This window comes from Rutidosis leptorrhynchoides, chromosome 8 (genome assembly GCF_046630445.1).
Source record: "Rutidosis leptorrhynchoides isolate AG116_Rl617_1_P2 chromosome 8, CSIRO_AGI_Rlap_v1, whole genome shotgun sequence".
NCBI classification, from domain to species: Eukaryota; Viridiplantae; Streptophyta; class Magnoliopsida; order Asterales; family Asteraceae; genus Rutidosis; species Rutidosis leptorrhynchoides.
The window spans coordinates 187,663,370-187,685,138 of record NC_092340.1 but is presented as its reverse complement, the minus strand read 5'-3'; the positions used below and the strand labels follow the sequence as shown (position 1 = coordinate 187,685,138).

At 33.0% G+C, this 21,769-nt stretch overlaps 1 pseudogene; it reads right to left on the bottom strand.

The window, feature by feature from the left end:
• Positions 1-17,038: 17,038 nt before the first annotated feature.
• The window catches only part of LOC139863966 (potassium channel SKOR-like), a 32,310-nt pseudogene continuing 27,579 nt past the window's right edge, over positions 17,039-21,769 (bottom strand).

The window sequence follows — 21,769 nt, the reverse complement described above, 5'->3', positions numbered from 1 at the left end:
ATCAACGTGGTTATATTACGGTAAGACATACCAAAGTTCTAGTGACGCGTGATGGTGGTTAGACTCGATCAACCTAAACACCACCATGTGCCATGTACATGACTTCATCTTTTCAGGTTTGGACATCCGAAAACTCCGAGAATATTTATAACAACCATACCGGGGATACACCTTCAATTATTGACAAATTATATTTATGCTTCCGAATGAATTACCGATTCCATTCGACTTCAACCGTATGTCACACGGGTGTACTAGCTCGTCCTCGCGCAGTCTTGTTGACTAACTACAATTTACTCGTTATGCTCGCATCGAGGCGGAAACTTCTCTCGCCTTATACTCGTAATTCTGGTTCAGGAAATCTTTCATTTTAAATTCTCAATGGAGGGAGACTCGCCACGTTATACTAGTATTCACCTCGAGGGTGAATAGTTCCGACGAACGTTTTTGGAAACCGACGAATCTTCCGCGACGCGAATGTCTTGAGAAACTTTTCCTAGCTAACGCTTTCCATACCTAGCAAACTTGTTCGATATGCTTTAAGGAAATGTACCTCGTTTCGGATCGAGATCCTCGTTTCATTTCTAGACTTACAAAAAGCCTCGGGACCGCGTTTAGACATGAGTACCGCGTACCATCCACAACCCGACGGACCGAACAAACATGCGATTTAAACCTTGGAAACCATAATACAAGTTTGTATTACCAACTTCAAATTTACTTGAGAAAAGTATTTTCCTTTGACCGAATCCTCGTACTACAATGATTTTCATTCGAGTTTTAACGTCACTCCTTTTGAAACCACATGTGACCGGAAACGTCGTTCTCCTTTGTCGAACCAAGTAAACGATGATCAATTCACCGGGGCCGAGGTTATTCATGAGCAACCGAGAAAATTTGTTCATATTCAGGTAAAACCCTACGCGACTCGTAATCACCAAGAGCTACGCCGATGTTAGACGTAAACATTTCAAATTCCGCGTGGGAAACCGCGTCACGTTAAGAGTCGTACCTTGGAAAGGTGCAATCCGTTTCGGGAAACGTAGGAAGCTAAATCCGCGATATTTTGATCCTTTAAATTCTTGGGGTGTTTTGGACCCGTCGCTAGCCGTTTAGACTTTTCCGACTCATTTTGGGTCTCCGTTTATCCTACATTCGATGTATCAACTCAAAGACGTGTTTTGCGAAACGAGAACTTGTTATCTCCTTTGATGAACTCACTATCGACGATAACCCTCACTTCCTAGGAGGACCGGTTGAAACCATAAATCGTGAAGCCAAACCTTAAAACAACACATGATCCCGACCGTCAAAATTCGTTGAAATACCTTAGAACGTACTTCTCCCTCATTCGTAGAATTGGCAACACAAGATCTCGAGGAAGATTCAACGACTACTACTTCCAACTAAATTTCGGGACGAAATTTCTTTTGAGGTGTGGATAATGTAACATCCCGCGTTTTTCCGTTAAATTTATTTTTAACACCGTCTTTTCTTTTTCTTTTTTATAATATCTTTCGCTATTTAAATTCCCAATTTCCGTTGACTAACGTTTATAATATTCTCGTTATTTAATTATAACATCACTCGTCTACTCGAGCGTTTTTTTTTAAAATATTCGTTTGGTTAATTCCCGCACCCGACTACAAACATGAGGGACTTAAGTTGACAAGTGGGCAAAGTGGTGACTAGGTCAACTAGTCAACCACTTCACCTCCTCCATTCATTTCCATCCATCTCCCTCATCTCTTTTTCTCTCTAGCAAGAACACCACACAAACACCCAATTCAATCATTCATCATCTAAATTCGATCTAGAAGGCTTACAACAAAACAAATTACATATTTGGAATCCTCTCTTCATCCTCTACATTTTGATACCAATTTCATCAAGTTTGGGTAACTTTCTAAAAACTCTAGATTTCTATAAATTCGTGTTTTTGACTTGAAATTGTGTTAGTTAGTGTCTATGGCTCGTGTATAACATGAATATATGATTTGTTTGCTTGATTTGTTGATTTTGGTGTGACTAGCTTGAAAATGAAAATCGTATGCTTAATCTTTGATTTTGGATGATTAAATGTTGTTAGATTGTTAAAGTTCATGTTTTAAAAGTGTTACTAGCATCATTAGCTTCATGTTGATGTATTGATTGATCAAAGAAACTTCATAAACGCGATTATTGATTTTGTGAACTTTTGGTTAGGGTTTGATAGCCTTAAAGCGAACTTTTGATGCGTTGAATGCTTGTTAATGTTATTGATAAGTGCTTGGTTGTATTACATGCTTCATTACCTTCAAAACGGCATATCATATGAGTGAATTGGATTCCCGAAACTTAAAATGCAATTGATGAACTTGAAACTTTGAAAATGAACTTTTAAATGATCACTTGACGAGAAATCGGTTATGGAAAATGTTGTTTTTGTTTGTTGAAACATGTTTAGTTGTGTTCCTTGTCAAAAGAGCTTTCCAACGGTATAAGATACGCTTTCTAATTGTTTACGGTTTGAGTTTTGCGCTTGTTTGAAATTTTATCAAGCCTTGAACAAGTGAAACAGGCCTGGGACCAGGCCACGGCCATTGTCGCGGCGCGACAGGCCTGGCCGCGGCGCGACATAAGCCGCGTCCAGATTCTGTTTCCCTTGACCTTTTTACTAAAAATGTTTGACATGTTCTAGACCTCCAATTTACATGCAACTTGTTTTAACATGCTTATATATGAATAACTAGCATAGAAAAATAGTTCGGGACCCGACCCGAACGCGTTGACTTTTTCGTTGACTTTGACCAAGTTTGACTTTTAGTCAAACTTAACCAAACTTTTATACAATCATTCTAACATGCTTTTATACTTGTGTCTTGTATGAAACTTGACAACGTGATTCACATGCTATACTTAATCGAGTCGTAACGAGCCATAGGACTAATTGAACACATTTCACCCGACCTTGTGTCGTAACCGGTTAATTGACACAACTTACTTGTTTAGGTCAAGGCTAAGCAACTTTCATGCATACGTTACTTTGTGAAGTACTTTTATACTCGTGCACTCGAGGTGAGATCATAGTCCCACCTTTTCAACAACTTTTTATACTTTTAAATTGTGGGCTGAGAAACATATACTTTGTTACATTTTGTACTACTTACTTTTATACTTTGAACACAAGTACAAGGAAAACAAACATTCTACAGCGAGTTTAGAACGAAAATCCTCAATTCGATTATCATTAGTTACACTTGCCGGGTGTAAGCGAGAACTTATGTTATATGGCCATATGGGTTGACAACCCTCATCTTTGACGGTTCGCTACCGTCTACGGATGAAATATATTTTCGAGAATCAGTGTTTGTTCTAGCACTAAGTGATGGGGTATACAATGGAAGGAATGTTAAGCTTTGATAATTGGGTGCTCGCGAACCAACTTTTGGAATGCAACTTTTGGATGATCAATTTATGGAAATACTAAATCTTGTGGTTCAAAATATAACGTTTACTAATACACCTATGATTTCACCAACGTTTTGCGTTGACAGTTTTCTATATGTTTCTCAGGTTCATACATGGCTATTTGATACATGCTTCCGCGTACATTCATACTTGCTTGGGGTCAAGCATACATGCATACACTCTGATTTCTTGCTTAGAGTCAAGCATACATACATGCATACGCTAGTGATAGCACCTTTGGATTCAAACATATTGTTTACATACTTACGCTATTTATAGCAACTGTGATTTTTAAACTAATTATGTCGCAAGATATTTCATTTGTACTTTACTACTTTTGTAAACTTAAACTTGTTGTCGATCCGTTTGGTGAACTAAACTTTGCAAGTCATGCACGTTTCAAATGAATGCGACATAATTTTGGTCAAACGCGTCTCATATAGGGACTATGACCACGCAACGGGACCTAAGTAGCGGCGCCGTCAATGACGATTTGGGCGGGTCGTTACACTGTAGCTGCTATTTTATTTTTCTGTTTGATCAACTATTCGGGCAGCAGTAAAAGTCGGCTGTACACTCCGTTTATTGAACAATTTTAACGATTTATGATGTGGACGTTGATGAAGAATGGCGGCTGTTAATTCTTTTCCACGAACTACTCACCCGTATTTTTGTATCGAGTTTTAAACTACATCAATTTGGGCCGAATGGCTTTTGGGCTATAAACCTTGATTTGATATTGGGCCGTGAACCTGGTTTAAGCTGTTGGGCCGAGCTAGATAATGGGAAGGTGTAATGGTTGGTCGATTCGGTTTTGGAAAGGAGGATGAAGAAAAGGTCACAGTTAGAAAAGGATTAAATAAAAATGGGTGGAGGAATAATCTGAAAAACTAAATTGGCAGAATGGTTTAGAGGAGGAGCGTGTGAGCGAGAGGTCGTGGGTTCAAGTCTTGCTTGAGACATTTTTTTTTTATAAAAAGCTTATTGAAGGTAGATTTCTTTTATTATGTTATATTTATTATTATTATTAATCATCATTATTATTATTATTATTAATTGATATTGTTGATATTAATTATTTAAAATCACTACAAGTATTATGATAATTATTGTTATTATTGTTACTAAAATAGGTATATCTATAAAAGTTATCATTTATTATCATTATTATAATATTAGATACAATTATGAATATTATTAGTAATATTATGAAAATAATAAAATTATTGTTTTTCATTAATATTGATATTAGAATCATTTCTATTAGTATAGTGACATATTTAAAATTTGTAATATCATTATTACCATTATTATTGATATAAGTACTGTCTTAATATTATTATTATTATTATTATTATTATTATTATTATTATTATTATTATTATTATTATTATTATTATTATTATTATTATTATTAAGATATTATTATCAGTGCTATTGTTATTATTAAAGTTTATTATCATTACTAACAATATCATTTAAAACAAAAAGTAGTTTGATTATTAATAATATCAATATCATTATTATCAAAAGTATTATGAAGATAAAGAAAAAAGTTTAAAAAAAATATATATTATTACAAATATATATTAACTATATTAACAAATTATTTTAGAAATACTCATATATAAAAATTTAGGTATTTTTAATATAACACTAAACAGATACACATATATATAATTATAAAAATATTAATCATTTTGAATGTATACACAAATTAAAAATATATGTTACTAATATAAAATGGTGTAACTGATAAATTCATATATATATATATATATATATATATATATATATATATATATATATATATATATATATATATATATATATATATATATATATATATATATATATATATATATATATATATATATTCATTCGACTACAATTATGTGTATTAATATATATAAATGATATAGGTTCGTAAATCCGAGGCCAACCCTATACTTGTTCAATGTCGTTATATGTATTTTTACTACAAAATACATTAGGTGAGTTTCATCTGCCCTTTTTACTCTTTACGTTTTTGGGCTGAGAATACATGCAAATTCTTTATTAAATGTTTTTCAATATTTATATGTGTGAGTTTCATTTACCTTTTTACCCTTTATATTTTTGGGCTGAGATTACATGTGCAATTTTTATAAATGTTTTACGAAATAGACACAAGTAATCGAAACTACATTATATGGTTGAATGATCGAAATCGAATATGCCCCTTTTAGTCTGGTAATCTAAGAATTAGGGAACAGACACCCTAATTGACGCGAATCCTAAAGATAGATCTATCGGGCCCAACAAGCCCCATCCAAAGTACCGGATGCTTTAGTACTTCGAAATTTATATCATGTCCGAAGGAGGATCCCGGAATGATGGGGATATTCTTATATGTATATTGTGAATGTCGGTTACCAGGTGTTCAATCCATATGAATGATATTTTTGTCTCTATGCATGGGACGTATGTTTATGAGAAATGGAACTATGAAATCTTGTGGTCTATTAAAATTATGAAATGATTATTTATGTTAAACTAATGAACTCACCAACCTTTTGGTTGACACTTTAAAGCATGTTTATTCTCAGGTATTAAAGAAATCTTCCGCTGTGTATTTGCTCATTTTAAAGATATTACTTGGAGTCATTCATGACATATTTCAAAAGACGTTGCATTTGAGTCGTTGCGTTCATTAAGATTATTATTAAGTCAATTATAGTTAGATATATTATGAAATGGTATGCCTGCTGTCAACTTTCGATGTAATGAAAGGTTGTCTTTTCAAAACCGAATGCAATGTTTGTAAAATGTATCATATAGAGGTCAAGTACCTCGCGATGTAATCAACCGTTGTGAATCGTTTATAATCGATATGGACTTCGTCCAGATGGATTAGGACAGGTTTCTACAGTTGGTATCAGAGCGGTGATCTTAGCGAACCAGGTCTGCATTAGTGTGTCTAACCGATAGTTGTTAGGATGCATTAATGAGTCTGGACTTCGACCTAGTAGTTGTTAGGATATTGTACTAAGTCTGGACTTGAACCTGGTCCGCATGTCAAAAGTTTTGCTTATCATTTTCTTGTCGAAAATTACCTGCTTATCATTCTTAGTCTAGACACATCTTACTGCATTGACTGCATGAATAGTGTATAGACAGAATTCATATCTTAGCGTATCTGCTAATCCATATCTCAGCGTATCTCTTACCATAAACTTTGCCTGATATATTTCGTAAATTCCCTCCGTAACCTACGTGATCTTCTGTACTATAGGTATTCTATGTAATTAGAATATCATCTGATATCCGAAAATCATTTCATATCGAAAAATCCTTTATTCAATCATACGCAATGGAACTCACAACTAGTTCAAGTCCCTCGGATTCCGATATGGAGTCCCACTCCAGCTCCTAAAGCAGCGTAACTAGAATGAATCAATCAATCAGCCATTTCCAATTCATCTGATGGGTTCGTAGCCTCCTCAATCATTGGAGACAAGAAGAAGGCGATCCCTTCCATCTACCACATTGCCCTCTTGGCAATGAACCTGAAACACTTACCGGTGAACTTAATAGAAACACCATTTTCTCCCTCATTTTTCGAATATCTCGCTATGATTATATACTATCTCAAATTTAAAACCTTATTCACTCACCCGTTCCTACCGACAATCATCCCGGAGTAATAAGTCAACGAGCTTCGCAACCGAGTTGTAGCTTTGAAAAATATGGTGCAAAATGTACCAGCTTCAGCAACATTACCGGCATCAACAGTACCACCAACAACAACATCCGCATCCCACACCTTAACATCACAATCTGTTCCACGAACATCAACATCATACGCACCATGGATACCAAGGAGTATCAACAGCAATTAACGATGAAGTATTGAACCATAACTTCATTAATATTCTGCGAAGAATATGTGGATCCTAATAATTAACGATGAAGTATTGATCCATAACTTCATTAATATTCTGCGAAGAATATGTGGATCCTAATGGTTTTAGAGATTACTTATTCTAGCTCAAATCGAAAATCAAATGAGTCTAATATTATATTGACTCATTAAATCCATAATTACATCTGAAGAAAATATATATGAATATATATTTTCATAAAGATTATGATTAAAAAATCTTTTGTACAAACTGTTAATGGTGAAAATATTTTAACGGGTAGGTAATACCCGAGGAATATTTATATTTCACATTAATAAGTCACACTGTACATTCTTCAATTCAGATTCAACAGTCATTAACAATATTGCTCAAATCCGCATATATACGTAGCTGTTCACCGAAGAACGACTATTTTCATCCAAGTTCAATTTCATATTCGGAATTTGACCGATCAGAATCTAAGTCAAGATTTGACAAGTGGCATAATGAAGAAAACATTTGACGGAATAAAATTTGTTAGAAACAAACAAATTAACTATGAAAATTTTGTTAAGAATCCACGCTAACAAAATCCTAGCTAACTGTGGACTAATCGACTGAGGACTACCAACAGTGGACAATTAAAATGAATTAAAATATTGATTATGACATATGAAACTAAACAATTCTTCAAGTTTGCCACTTGATTTCATCTTAAACCTCATTTGTATCTTGACAATTATAATCTGCGTTCAAACCTTTCATGATTCTTGAAAACACCTCAATCCGGAGGATGAACCAACCGCACTTCATCTACGGAAGAAAAGATTGATGCATATAGTTATGCACCTGAAAACACTCGGAACCTGAGTAAACATTTAACACATATATGTGCTAGTTCCTTTGGCATTGTTATTACCGAAAATAACTTCATAATCCCTCTCCAAATTAGCCAATTTTGTCACAGCTCCACCAAGTCAACTTCGACTTTTCATTCGGATTAACTTTATTATAACCTTGATATTTATGCGTGTTCTTTTATTGTTATCGGGGAACCTTTTATATTCCACCATATTACCAGCAGACTTACCAGCAACCTCGTTGTTTCTTGGCTTAAATCTCTCTGATAAATCATTATATTTATTCATTGAAACCCTATCACATACTCATTCGCATCTTGTAACTAGAACTGCCATACCAATTACCGGGAATTAGCAATCAGTATTTTGAATCTCGCAGCATTTCTACATCAATAGTTATATGTATACATATAACATTTATCTCATAGAATTATGAACTTTCATTCTGAAATTCTGAAAAGCACTCTAGCTTACGAATCAGATCTCTGAGTTCTGAAAAAAAAATGAATCGAGCAAACATGAAGGAGACCAAGGACAAATACAAGGACCAAACCCTGTATTTAAAGAATCCTGATGATTCTGTTTCTGATGAAATCTTTAGTGAATACCTTACTCCTTAACCGCTCTAAATCATCGTGAATTAATTTCTTCATCACAATTTGATTCTGAAATCCTAATATATCATCGTACCTTTCTTTATTAATATCCTCAATATTTCTGAAGATATCTTCATAAATATTCTCGTTCGATATTAACTATCTCTCTGCGCTATCCGTATTATAAAAGGAAACTGTTTTAGTTTCTATATTCTTCGAACCTTCGAATTTAAAATATGAATGTTTTTGAAGTAGTGTTGGGAGCTGATGCATGAGTTAGTATAATATAATGACACTTGATCAACGTGATTATATTACAGTAATTCATGCTGAGTTTCTAATGGAACATGATGATTCTCAGTACCATCATCATGTGCCATTTACACGACTCTTACATTCTACCCAATCTCCAAGCATGTTAAGAACATATCTTATTTATAGTTCTATCTTTTCAGATATTCTGGTAATTTGACAAATCAAGATCGTGCCATTACAATTTCCATCTTAGAACATTAACTATGTTCATTCCGAAATTCATAACTACGAATTCTGGACCATTACTTGTTGTACTTGGAATCGAGAAGAAAATGAAAAGGCAAAGAGCTCCGAGATATAAGGAAAAATATAAAGTCCAATAACAACATCGAAGTTACAAACCGTATATATCGATGCATATTGCAATATAAAAACACGGGAGAACTAAGAACACTATAAAACCCAGAGTATAGTAGAAGTGAATAGATTCTTCCGGTAGTAGATGGAAAAGAAGAATGACAGATATGAAGGTTAGGAGTATATCGAGAACCAGAACTGGATGGAGCATATTGATAAATGATTCAAAGTACGAATTAAAGGAGAAAGAATAGAAGGTGTGAGTAGTAAGGAAACGAAGGGGGTGGATTTATAGTAAAATATCTGACAGAGCAATCAAAACAGATGATCGCATTTAAAGCGGATCCTAATTCCCTTGATTACCGAAGAATCAAATCTTATTACGAAGATTTTCTCCAAATCTCTTGAACTTGGAAATCAATCCTATCTACATCAAAAGATATGACGAATCTATACCTACTCATTTCACTCTTTGGTGATAGTTTCACTCGTACTCTTCGAGTAATCGAATTTTTTTATTCATATCACTCAACGATGATAAAACTTTATTTATCAACTCATAATTCGTCATGAAAACATTCTTATTGTTAGCCATGACGACCCCACTCAAATTTCGGGACGAAATTTCTTTAACGGGTAGGTACTGTAGTGACCTGGAAAAATTTTCGACTAATTTTAAACCGAACTCTCGATACGATTTAATATTTTTGACACGATAAGAAAAGTCTGTTAGGTTGAGTCTCAAAAATTTTGAACTGTTTCATATATTCAATTGACCCTCGACCATTCCCGACGATTCACGAACCATTATTTGTAAATAAATGTGTATACATATAAATATAAATATAAGTATATGTACGTATAATAACTTAAAATAATAATATTCGAATTAATCGTTAGAACTGAAAATATAAAATAATATACGATATAATTAAATTGTTATTAAAAGAAATCTATATATGTATGGAGTATATTAAATATAATTATTTAATGATGGTAATACTTGTTGGACATTTCGATTATTATTTAGAGAAGTTTAATTCGAACTTATGTGATTTTAAAATAAACGGTGATCCGAAAATGAGTTATATAAATTATAGCTTTATTAAAAATATATTTAGAATCTAATTTTAACATTCCGAATATTTTACCTGGGATTGAGCGCTAATAATTTAGTGAATTTTATTTAATAAATAATAACCGTTCTTATAAAATATTGATTAGAATAAATAAAGAAAGTTAATTTGGGATTTTTCCAAAGACTTTTATCTGCCACTGATTATCAATGGAACACGAAATTCAGTCCGTAAAGGACGAAGGCTAATGTATCGCACGTTTTAATTTCAATTGGTTATTATAATTAATATTATATTATTATTATTATTATTATTATTATTATTATTATTATTATTATTATTATTATTATTATAATTATTATTATTATTATTATTATTATTATTATTATTCCCACTAGCAAATTGACGGATTCATATCTAGATTATTACCATCTCTTCCATTTTTATATATAATACATGATACAAGTGTCCACCAATAATTCATTTATGTTTTGCTTTCCTGATCAACACAACCAAACAAATTTTTTTTATGCTACAAGGCTAATCTACATGCTTATGACTTAATCATTTATTTATTAGGCTATTTTTTTCTGTTATCTATCTTAATCTATCATTATCTAACAATCTCATATCTAATCTATATACATATACGAATATAACCAAAACCCACCACATTTCATTCATCAACTTGGCCACTTCTCATTTTTCTTCTTCCACCAAACACTTTCTCCTTTCTGTTTCACATCTTAATCACCAGTTTTCTTATTATATACTATACATACTTTTACATATGACAATGAGCCAAAATGTGATAGTCAAATTCAAACTGTCCATGTCTTCTTTTACAAAACAATCAAAACAGAGAATGGATTCCTAATCCATATATATACACACAAATAAAATGCATGATATCTACCCCACACAAAATGACTTTAGTCGAATACAACAAACCATCCAATTTATTCAATCACCTTTCGGTTTTAACCCCCAACATATTCTGTTTCATGTCCATCATCAAACAACCCCACCATCAATTATAATCACCCCACTTCACTATCACCTATAAAGAATGAATATATATAATTTACATATGTATAGCATCCGTACTATCTGTTTCTGTGTATATGGGACATACAAGCAAAGCAAAAAACCAAGGTTCCTGTTGCCTTTTTATTTATTTATTCTGTATTATATTTAACCTACCATCTTCTCAATCTTAAATCATCTACAATCGTTTTCTCCTCTCCTATTTCCTGCAAACCGTTTTCTCTTATGACCTTCGTGTTTCTATAAACCAAAACAAATGAAATTTTCAGCCTTCACACTGCTGTAAACAATGAATTAAACAAACCAACCACAACTCACCATGATTCACCACCCTCACCATCTTTTCATCACTAACTTCAACCGGGAACCATCAAGCAACCAACAACATCGACTGCTACAACAATTGTTTTCTTTCTGTTTCTGTTTTGAATTCACAATCAAACCCAGCTGGTTGGTCTTCCTGTTTATCGTTTATTGTTTTGTTTCTGTAACAAACGAAAGAATGAGAGGTTGAAGACGATGGTGACAAGCGTGATAAATAAAGATGATGATCGACTAAACCACAGTTGCTTCGTTTTATATTTTTTTTCCTCTGTATAAAACCCATCGTGAACCGCTGTAGCTGCTATTTTATTTTTCTGTTTGATCAACTATTCGGGCAGTAGTAAAAGTTGGCTGTACACTCCATTTATTGAACAATTTTAATGATTTATGATGTGGACGTTGATGAAGAAAGGCGGCTGTTAATTCTTTTCCACGAACTACTCACCCGTATTTTTGTATCGGGTTTTAAACTACATCAATTTGGGCCGAATGGCTTTTGGGCTGTAAACCTTGATTTGATATTGGGCCGTGAACCTGGTTTAATCTGTTGGGTCGAGCTAGATAATGGGAAGGTGTAATAGTTGGTCGATTCGGTTTTGGAAAGGAGGATGAAAAAAAGGTCACAGTTAGAAAAGGATTAAATAAAAATGGGTGGAGTAATAATCAAAAAAACTAAATTGGCAGAATGGTTTAGAGGAGGAGCGTGTGAGCGAGAGGTCGTGGGTTCAAGTCTTGCTTGAGACATTTTTTTTTATAAAAAGCTTATTGAAGGTAGATTTCTTTTATTATGTTATATTTATTATTATTATTAATCATCATTATTATTATTATTATTATTAATTGATATTGTTGATATTAATTATTGTTATCACTACAAGTATTATGATAATTATTGTTATTATTGTTACTAAAATAGGCATATCTATAAAAGTTATCATTTATTATCATTATTATAATATTAGATACAATTATGAATATTATTAGTAATATTATGAAAATAATAAAATTATTGTTTTTCATTAATATTGATATTAGAATCATTGCTATTAGTATAGTGACATATTTAAAATTTGTAATATCATTATTACCATTATTATTATTATTATAAGTACTGTCTTAATATTATCATTATTATTATTATTATTATTAAGATATTATTATCAGTGCTATTGTTATTATTAAAGTTTATTATCATTACTAACAATATCATTTAAAACAAAAAGTAGTATGATTATTAATAATATCAATATCATTATTATCAAAAGTATTATGAAGATAAAGATAAAAGTTTTAAAATATATATATATATATATATATATATATATATATATATATATATATATATATATATATATATATATATATATATATATATATATATATATATATATATATTATTACAAATATATATTAACTATATTAACAAATTATTTTAGAAATACTCATATATAACAATTTAGCTATTTTTAATATAACACTAAACAGGTACACATATATATAATTATAAAAATATTAATCATTTTGAATGTATACACAAATTAAAAATATATGTTACTAATATAAAATGGTGCAACTGATAAATTCATATATATATATATATATATATATATATATATATATATATATATATATATATATGTATGTATATGTATATTCATTCGACTAGAATTATGTATATTAATATATATAAATGATATAGGTTCGTGAATCCGAGGCCAACCCTATACTTGTTCAATGTCATTATATGTATTTTTACTACAAAATACATTAGGTGAGTTTCATTTGCCCTTTTTACTCTTTACATTTTTGGGCTGAGAATACATGCAAATGCTTTATTTAATGTTTTACAATATTTATATGCGTGAGTTTCATTTACCTTTTTACCTTTTATATTTTTGGACTGAGAATACATGCGCAATTTTTATAAATGTTTTACGAAATAGACACAAGTAATCGAAACTACATTATATAGTTGAATGATCGAAATCGAATATGCCGTTTTTAGTCTGGTAATCTAAGAATTAGGGAACAGACACCCTAATTGACACGAATCCTAAAGATAGATCTATCGGGCCCAACAAGCCCCATCCAAAGTACCGGATGCTTTAGTACTTCGAAATTTATATCATGTCCGAAGGAGGATCCCGGAATGATGGGGATATTCTTATATGTATATTGTGAATGTCGGTTACCAGGTGTTCAATCCATATGAATGATATTTTTGTCTCTATGCATGAGACGTATGTTTATGAGAAATGGAAATATGAAATCTTATGGTCTATTAAAATTATGAAATGATTATTTATGTTAAACTAATGAACTCACCAACCTTTTGGTTGACACTTTAAAGCATGTTTATTCTCAGGTATTAAAGAAATCTTCCGCTGTGTATTTGCTCATTTTAAAGATATTACTTGGAGTCATTCATGACATATTTCAAAAGACGTTGCATTCGAGTCGTTGCGTCCATCAAGATTATTATTAAGTCAATTATAGTTAGATATATTATGAAATGGTATGCCTGCCGTCAACTTTCGATGTAATGAAAGGTTGTCTTTTCAAAAACGAATGCAATGTTTGTAAAATGTATCATATAGAGGTCAAGTACCTCGCGATGTAATCAACTGTTGTGAATCGTTTATAATCGATATGGACTTCGTCCAGATGGATTAGGATGGGTTTCTACATTATGTATGCCATGTTATGCACAAGACCAGACGTATCGTATGCTTTGAGCATGACGAGTAGATACCAATAAAATCCGGGTGAAAGCCACTGGATGTCTGTCAAGAACATCCTAAAGTACTTGAGAAGGACTAAAGATATGTTCTTGATTTATGGTGGTGCGGAAGAAGATCTTACTATAAAGTGCTACACAGATGCTAGCTTCCAAACTGATAGAGATGATTCACGATCACAATCTGGATATGTCTTTATCTTTAATGGAGGAGCTATAACTTGGAAAAGTTCTAAGTAGAAAGTCGTTGCACAATCTACTACAGAAGCTGAATACATTGCTGCATCGGAGGCAGCACAAGAGGCTGCATGGATGAAAAAATTCATTGCTGATTTAGGGGTGATGCCAAGCATAGAAGACCCCATAAAAATATTTTACGACAACAATGGTGCTATTGCTCAAGCAAAAGAACCTAGATCGCATCACAGTACCAAACATATCCTTAGAAGATTCCACTACATACGTCACATAGTGGGAGACGGAGATGTTTGTATTCGCAAAGTTCACACAGATCAAAACCTTGCTGATCCTTTTACAAAGGCTTTGGCACAATCAAAACACGAGGGTCATGCTCGGTGCATAGGGCTTCGTAATGTTAATTATTGGAATGATTTGTAATTTAGTATTATGATATTTTGGAACATTTATGCAACATTTATATTAAATGATATGATGTATTTGGAGATAATCATACTCATTAATAATTGTTGTTTTCTTTATTTGTATGTTTAAATCCTTGAATAACCCCGTTATTCAAAAACGTCCATAGTCGATCACAACTATGGGAATAATTGTGAGTTAAGACTAATGTGAATAAGTTGGTTGACTTTCATGAAGATGAAAGTAGAGCAAGGGAGCTGCAACTAAATTCACCTATGTTTATTAGAGAATAAACATTGGACATGACCCGCTTTCAAGATCACTTCATGGATCGATGTCATAAGTGATTCTTGAAAATGGTAATCTCTTTATATCCTTAGACCATAAATACATATTGGGTCTTAAGTGTGAGAATTGTTATACTTTAACATAGTCAAACATTGTTCTTTAGCCAGGCAATCATAAAAGCTATTGTTAAGTATAATATGAGACACATGAGAGACATGTGTAGTCTAGACGGGATTTGTTCCTCTTATCTGGATAAGAGATTGACATCTATGGGCCCCTCGATGATTTAAATTGATTAAGATGCGTGGCCACGCTCAAACTATATTGATGTATTCAATGATGTTTGTTTTATCATTTTTAATCTTGATCGAGTAACATAATGTATGAGCTAAATATGAGATTGATTACTATCCATGTCTCATGCTCAACGTGATGTCAGTAATAAAGGGATAACTGATACCTTACATATATATTGATTTGAAGTTTTAACTTAAGAATCAATGGATGCTCGGAATGACACAATTTCATGTGTTGTTAGGGGTAGTGGCATGTTGCTAGACGTTTACCACTGTCTGTGTTGACATATGTTGAATCTTGTGCAAGTGGAAGATTGTTGGTTATTAATGCCCAGGACATAACTTATGTCTATACTACTAATAACATATGAACCTATAGGGTCACACACAAAGAGGAGTTATCTACCAAGTATATATTTAAATGTGACTTAAATATGATCAACCATATTTTGTATGATAACATTATTATTTGGATGAAATAATTATGTGCAATGAAGTATCAATATATGCAACGTTTAAGATTATGTTATATTTGTTTGACAAATATATATATATATATATATATATATATATATATATATATATATATATATATATATATATATATATATATATATGACAAATATATGTATAAGATTAAAGAGGTGGGTTATGTGTTGGACATCATTACACCCCATCTTTATTAATGGAGAATAGTCATCATCTTATACCATCATTTTGTCTAGCATTTATTGTTTAACTTTTACTTTAATGCTTGTATGAATGCAAGAGCACATGATTACTAATAAACATCTTGCAAAATATATACGTACATACATTTTTGAAATATCTAAGGAGTAGTACTCTTTGATTTTCTCTAATGAAAAAGAACTTCCAACTACTCTTTTAAGTTTGTAAAAGTGTTTAGTAGTTCAAGTAAGATAGTAAAAGGATAGAAGACTGTACTTCATCTTTTTCTTATTATTGGTTGATAAGGACTAGCATCCATTTGATATTGGAACTTTGCTCAAGTGTGGATTACCGATAGAGGGAGGCTAATTTGGCTCCTACATTCTAAGCATCTATTTGTTCTCAAAATCAAAGTCTTCAAAGGTTGTAGTCTTTAAACTCACTATTTATTATTTAGTTTTCTTAACAACATGCAAATGGATCCTTGGTGGGGAGTTTTTTTGAAAGGTTTAAAAATTGTTGTAAATGCTTCCGCTCCTAAATAGTTTTATGAAAAATCATACAAACCCCTTCAAGAAATTGTGAAAATGATACAATTATCATGATGCTTGAGTATTGATTAAATAAAGCTTCTGTTCGTTTGAAATAATATCCGTATCAAGAATTTGACCTCCATCTTCTGTTATGATACAAGAATTGGGAACAACTGCCAACTTCCAATGATCTGCTGCAGTTTTCATGAGCTCATCAATCGTACGTGGAACCCACAATTGACAATACAACTCCGAGCTTGTTTTGAACATTTAGATCCCATGGCTCAAACGCATATATTGTACATTTCTTTCGTGGCAGAATATCTGTCACTGAACATGCAAGTTCATAGTTAGCAAGCTTGTAATACAAAATAGCAACATGATATTCAAGCAATGGTGGTGCCAACATGACTGTCTCATAAATTTGATACACCATGTTCGAGACATAAAAAATTGGCACTTGCAAAAGTTAAATTTTTGAACACGTACTGAGTAATAGTTAATAATATATTACAAATTTATCAATATAAAAAAATTCTTTGTGCGATTAAATTGTTTATTAGATGAATTTTATTGATTTAATTTGTGAAAAGATATATAATAGAATGGATATTATATAAGTTTTTTCAACATTTTGGGTCCTTTTAAAATTTTGGACACTGTTCGGCTGCACACTTCGTGCCTCTGGGTGCTAAAGACAAAATCTATATATACCTGACGGTTCTTGAGAGGATGAAGGGGATTTTGAAAACTGAGATGATTTGGCTTCTTCAAGTAGCTTTACCAGCATCTCATTTACAGATTTTATGTCATAATCAAGTGGAGTCTTACCCCATCTGCACATTCACAACATAAATGTTATCTCTTGTTTGATTTATGGACTCGATAAGTACAATAAAATTATTAAAAAAATGAGATTAACTTTCATTAAGTAATTTATAAAAAATGGTGAATGTAATGGTAACAGTTTTACCGGTCCTTAGATAGAACGTTAGCCCCAGCATCAACTGGCAACTTTGATAGACCATAAGATTGTCTTGAGATGGCTAAATGAAGTGGTGTTTGGAATTCGTAGTCTTCGGTTGACAAATAACTACCATCATCATTTGTAATCATCGAGCCACCTTCTTTGATTAGTATCAAAGCAACGTTATCATGTCCCCTCTTGATGGCTTCCAATAAGGGTGTGTTTCCTCGGTCATTAGCGAGATTATTAGTCCTGAGCAAACTGCATTCATCAAGGGGAGACAAATTCTAGACGGCCCATTAATCATCAACGAGGTACTTGATTGGTGCAAAAGAAAAAAGAAAAAAAGCAATGCTATTTAAAGTAGATTTTGAAAAAGCTTTTGATTCCATCCATTGGGACTTCATATTCTCTATGTTATACTTCATGGGTTTCCACCCAAAATGGGTAGCTTGGATTCGGGCATGCCTTGTATCTTCCAGAGCATCACTTCTACTGAACGGAAGCCCATCCGAAGAATTTTCCATTGAAAGAGGCTTGAGACAAGGTGATCCTTTATCCCCTTTTTTATTCATTATTGGAATGGAAGGTCTTCAAGCAGCTATAAGAGACGCTTCTAATGCATCACTTTACTCAGGCATCCGAGTAGGTAACCCCTCTAACCAGATTACTATAACAAATTATTTATTTGCTGACGACGTTCTCTTTGTTGGCGAATGGAATGATGAAAATGCGTACAATTTACTAGCCATTCTGGCTTGTTTTTTTGCTGTCTCCGGTTTAAAGATCAACCTACATAAATCTTCACTGTTTGGTTTTGGTGTTCATTCTAATGAAGTCAGTAGGATGGCTAATCTAATGGGATGTCCAGCGGCAGCAACCCCATTCGTTTTCCTTGGCATTCCGATTGGTCAAAATATGAATCACTCTAAAGGATGGTCCCCTATTATTGAAAAAGTGAAAAAATGACTAAATTCTTGGAAAATAAATTTACTCTCTTTTGGAGGTAGATTAACATTGATCAAGTCAGTTCTGGGATCCCTTGGGACATATTACATGTCGCTTTTCAAAGCGCCTTCAAACATCATCAACAAAATCGAATATCTTCGTTCTTCTTTCTTTTGGGGAGGCAAAGAAAACGCTCATAAAGTCCATTGGGTGAGCTGGGAAAAAATTCTTAATCCCATTGGAAAAGGAGGATTATCAGTAACAAGTTTCAAGTCGACGAACCTAGCTCTAATTTATAAATGGCGATGGCGTTTAGTTAATAATCAAGAGGCTTGTTGGGCGAAGGTTATACGTGCAATACATGGAAATAGTAACGGTGGAATTCTTCCATGCTCTAAAAATGCATCTGGTACATGGGCGAACATTGTTAGATGCATAGACTCGATTCATGCAAACAACTATATCTCAGCAAACCATCTACGTCTCAAATTGGGCGACGGCTCCCTAGCTCTCTTTTGGCATGATCCATGGCTTTTTGACACATCTCTAGCCTCACGTTACCCTCGGTTATACTCCTTGGATATGAACCGTTCCAGTTCTGTTGCATCGAGATTTTCTAACGGTGCATGGTTATGGTCTTGGCGGCGCCCTCCTAGAGGAGGTGCAGAAGAGAGTCAATATGCGGCCTTAAGTGAGGTCCTTTTATCGGTTAGTCTATCTGCATCTCTAGACCACCGGACGTTGGAAAATCCTCCGAATAACGTATTCGTTGTTGCTCATGCTAGACGCGCTATTGAGAGCTCTATATCGTCTAATACCCCTTCTTTCTCCATGTGGTGCAAAACGGTTCCAATTAAAGTCAACATCTTTATTTGGCGCCTTAATCTCGACCGTCTCCCAACGATCCCAAATCTGGAGCATAGAGATATCTTAGTGGATAGAGATTGTTGTGCCCTTTGTGACGTTTCTAAAGAATCTCGGGATCATCTTTTTATAAGGTGTGATACAAGCTATCAGATTTGGTGTAGGATTGGTGTTTGGCTAGACATTTCCATTCCAGTTTTGGATTCGGTAGAAGAACTATGGTCTTGGATCAATTCTCTCCCTCAGAATGGCAATAGACGGTTCATTGTTAAAGTGGTGGCAATTTCAACTCTTTGGCATATTTGGAGGCTCATAAACGGCATTATTTTCAATGATCATAACTTTAGGAAATCTTATGTTTTTGATTATATTGTTTTGTCCGCATTTAATTGGATTTTTTCGAGGTATCACAAGTCCTCTTTAAATTGGACTTCGTGGTTACACTCGCCTTTGTATTCCTTGTAATTTACTTAGCTTCTTGCTAAGTTTTTTTTAATATAATTTTGCCGTTCCAAAAAAAAACTAGGTAACGATTGATCATAACGAAAGGGGAATAAGGTTTTATTTACCTGTAACGTTTACTTTAACACGTTTTCCAATGAGATACAGTACGATATTCTAGCGTCCTTTTGATGCAGCAAAATGCTGTTGAGGTCAACAACTTGTTACAAGATCAGTGGTTAACACTTTCTGAGATGGCTAAATGAGAAAAACATACCAATGGCGACCTTACATCAAAGTTTTTCAAGTTTAGGTCAGCTCCAGATTTATATAAGCTTTTTAACTGATCCAATTCTCCATTATAAGCTGCACTATTGAGCCTCACTGCAAGTTGTGTATCTTGTATTGCGATATGAGCTTTGATATCTGTCATGACATCTGTCATGCGATCATCACTTTCTTTAGCCTGCCAGCATATGTTAGTTTAGTTGACAGAATCTTACGATGGCCGAAATAATACATATATTTATGTATTATCATCACCTTTAGTAGATTATTGGGAATCTTTCGTTTGTCGTGAAAATATATCTTAAGGATATTAGTAAACGATTGCCTATCAATGCGCAAAGTAGACAACGGTCCTGCACTTGAACTGTGTGTGGCAGAGGAATGTTGCATAGAATGGAAACATCTCCAAATGTGTCGCAAGGCTTTATAATTTTTGGTTCTTGATAAGGAATAATCTCTTTCTGCTCAAAATTTTATTCATAATTTAGGATCGCTTGTAGGTATTGCCAAATTGTTATAAATTTAATTACGATACCATGAATTTTACAGAACTTTTGAAAGTTAGTACCAGGCGTCCATCAAAGACGAAATAGAGATGGTCAACCACTTTGCCTTGTTCCATTATTACTTTTCCCGGAAGATAAAACTCCTCGTGCACTCAAGATACCTGCAAAAAAAGGAAATCAGATGCTCATTAAGGGCATCACTCATATGTTAACACATACTCCCTCCATCTCAATTTAAATGTCACCGAACAAAAAACACACCGTTTTAAAAACATCATCATTAGCGTTTCGGATTCAAATCATTCAAAATTTATTTTTTGATTGTAATCTTCGTAACCTTAGCCTCCCTTTCTTTCTAGTTCGACTTACTTCCCACTTAATGATCTGTTTTTGTAGAATCCTTAATTCAATAAGTAAAAATTGCTGTTTTTTTGTCACTTAATCTGAAAATTGGTCTGTTTCTAGGAGACATAGAATCGGACACTCATTCTCATTAAGAGGCAAATAGAAACAGATGCAAATTCAGAAAAACATAAACAACCCCTAGGTGACTTCGTAACCTGTTTTTTTAGGTTGACTGATTTAACTATGGGATATTATCTCGTTATTAACTTATTATATACGAGTTTTCTCCTTACATTTTTACATATCTCTTTGTCTTACATACATACATTAAGGGCACTAAAGGACTTTAACTCATTATTATTATTATTATTTATTTATATATATTTTGAAAGTGGACAATTAATTTGAGGTACCTCAAAAAGGAATAGCAGACAATTA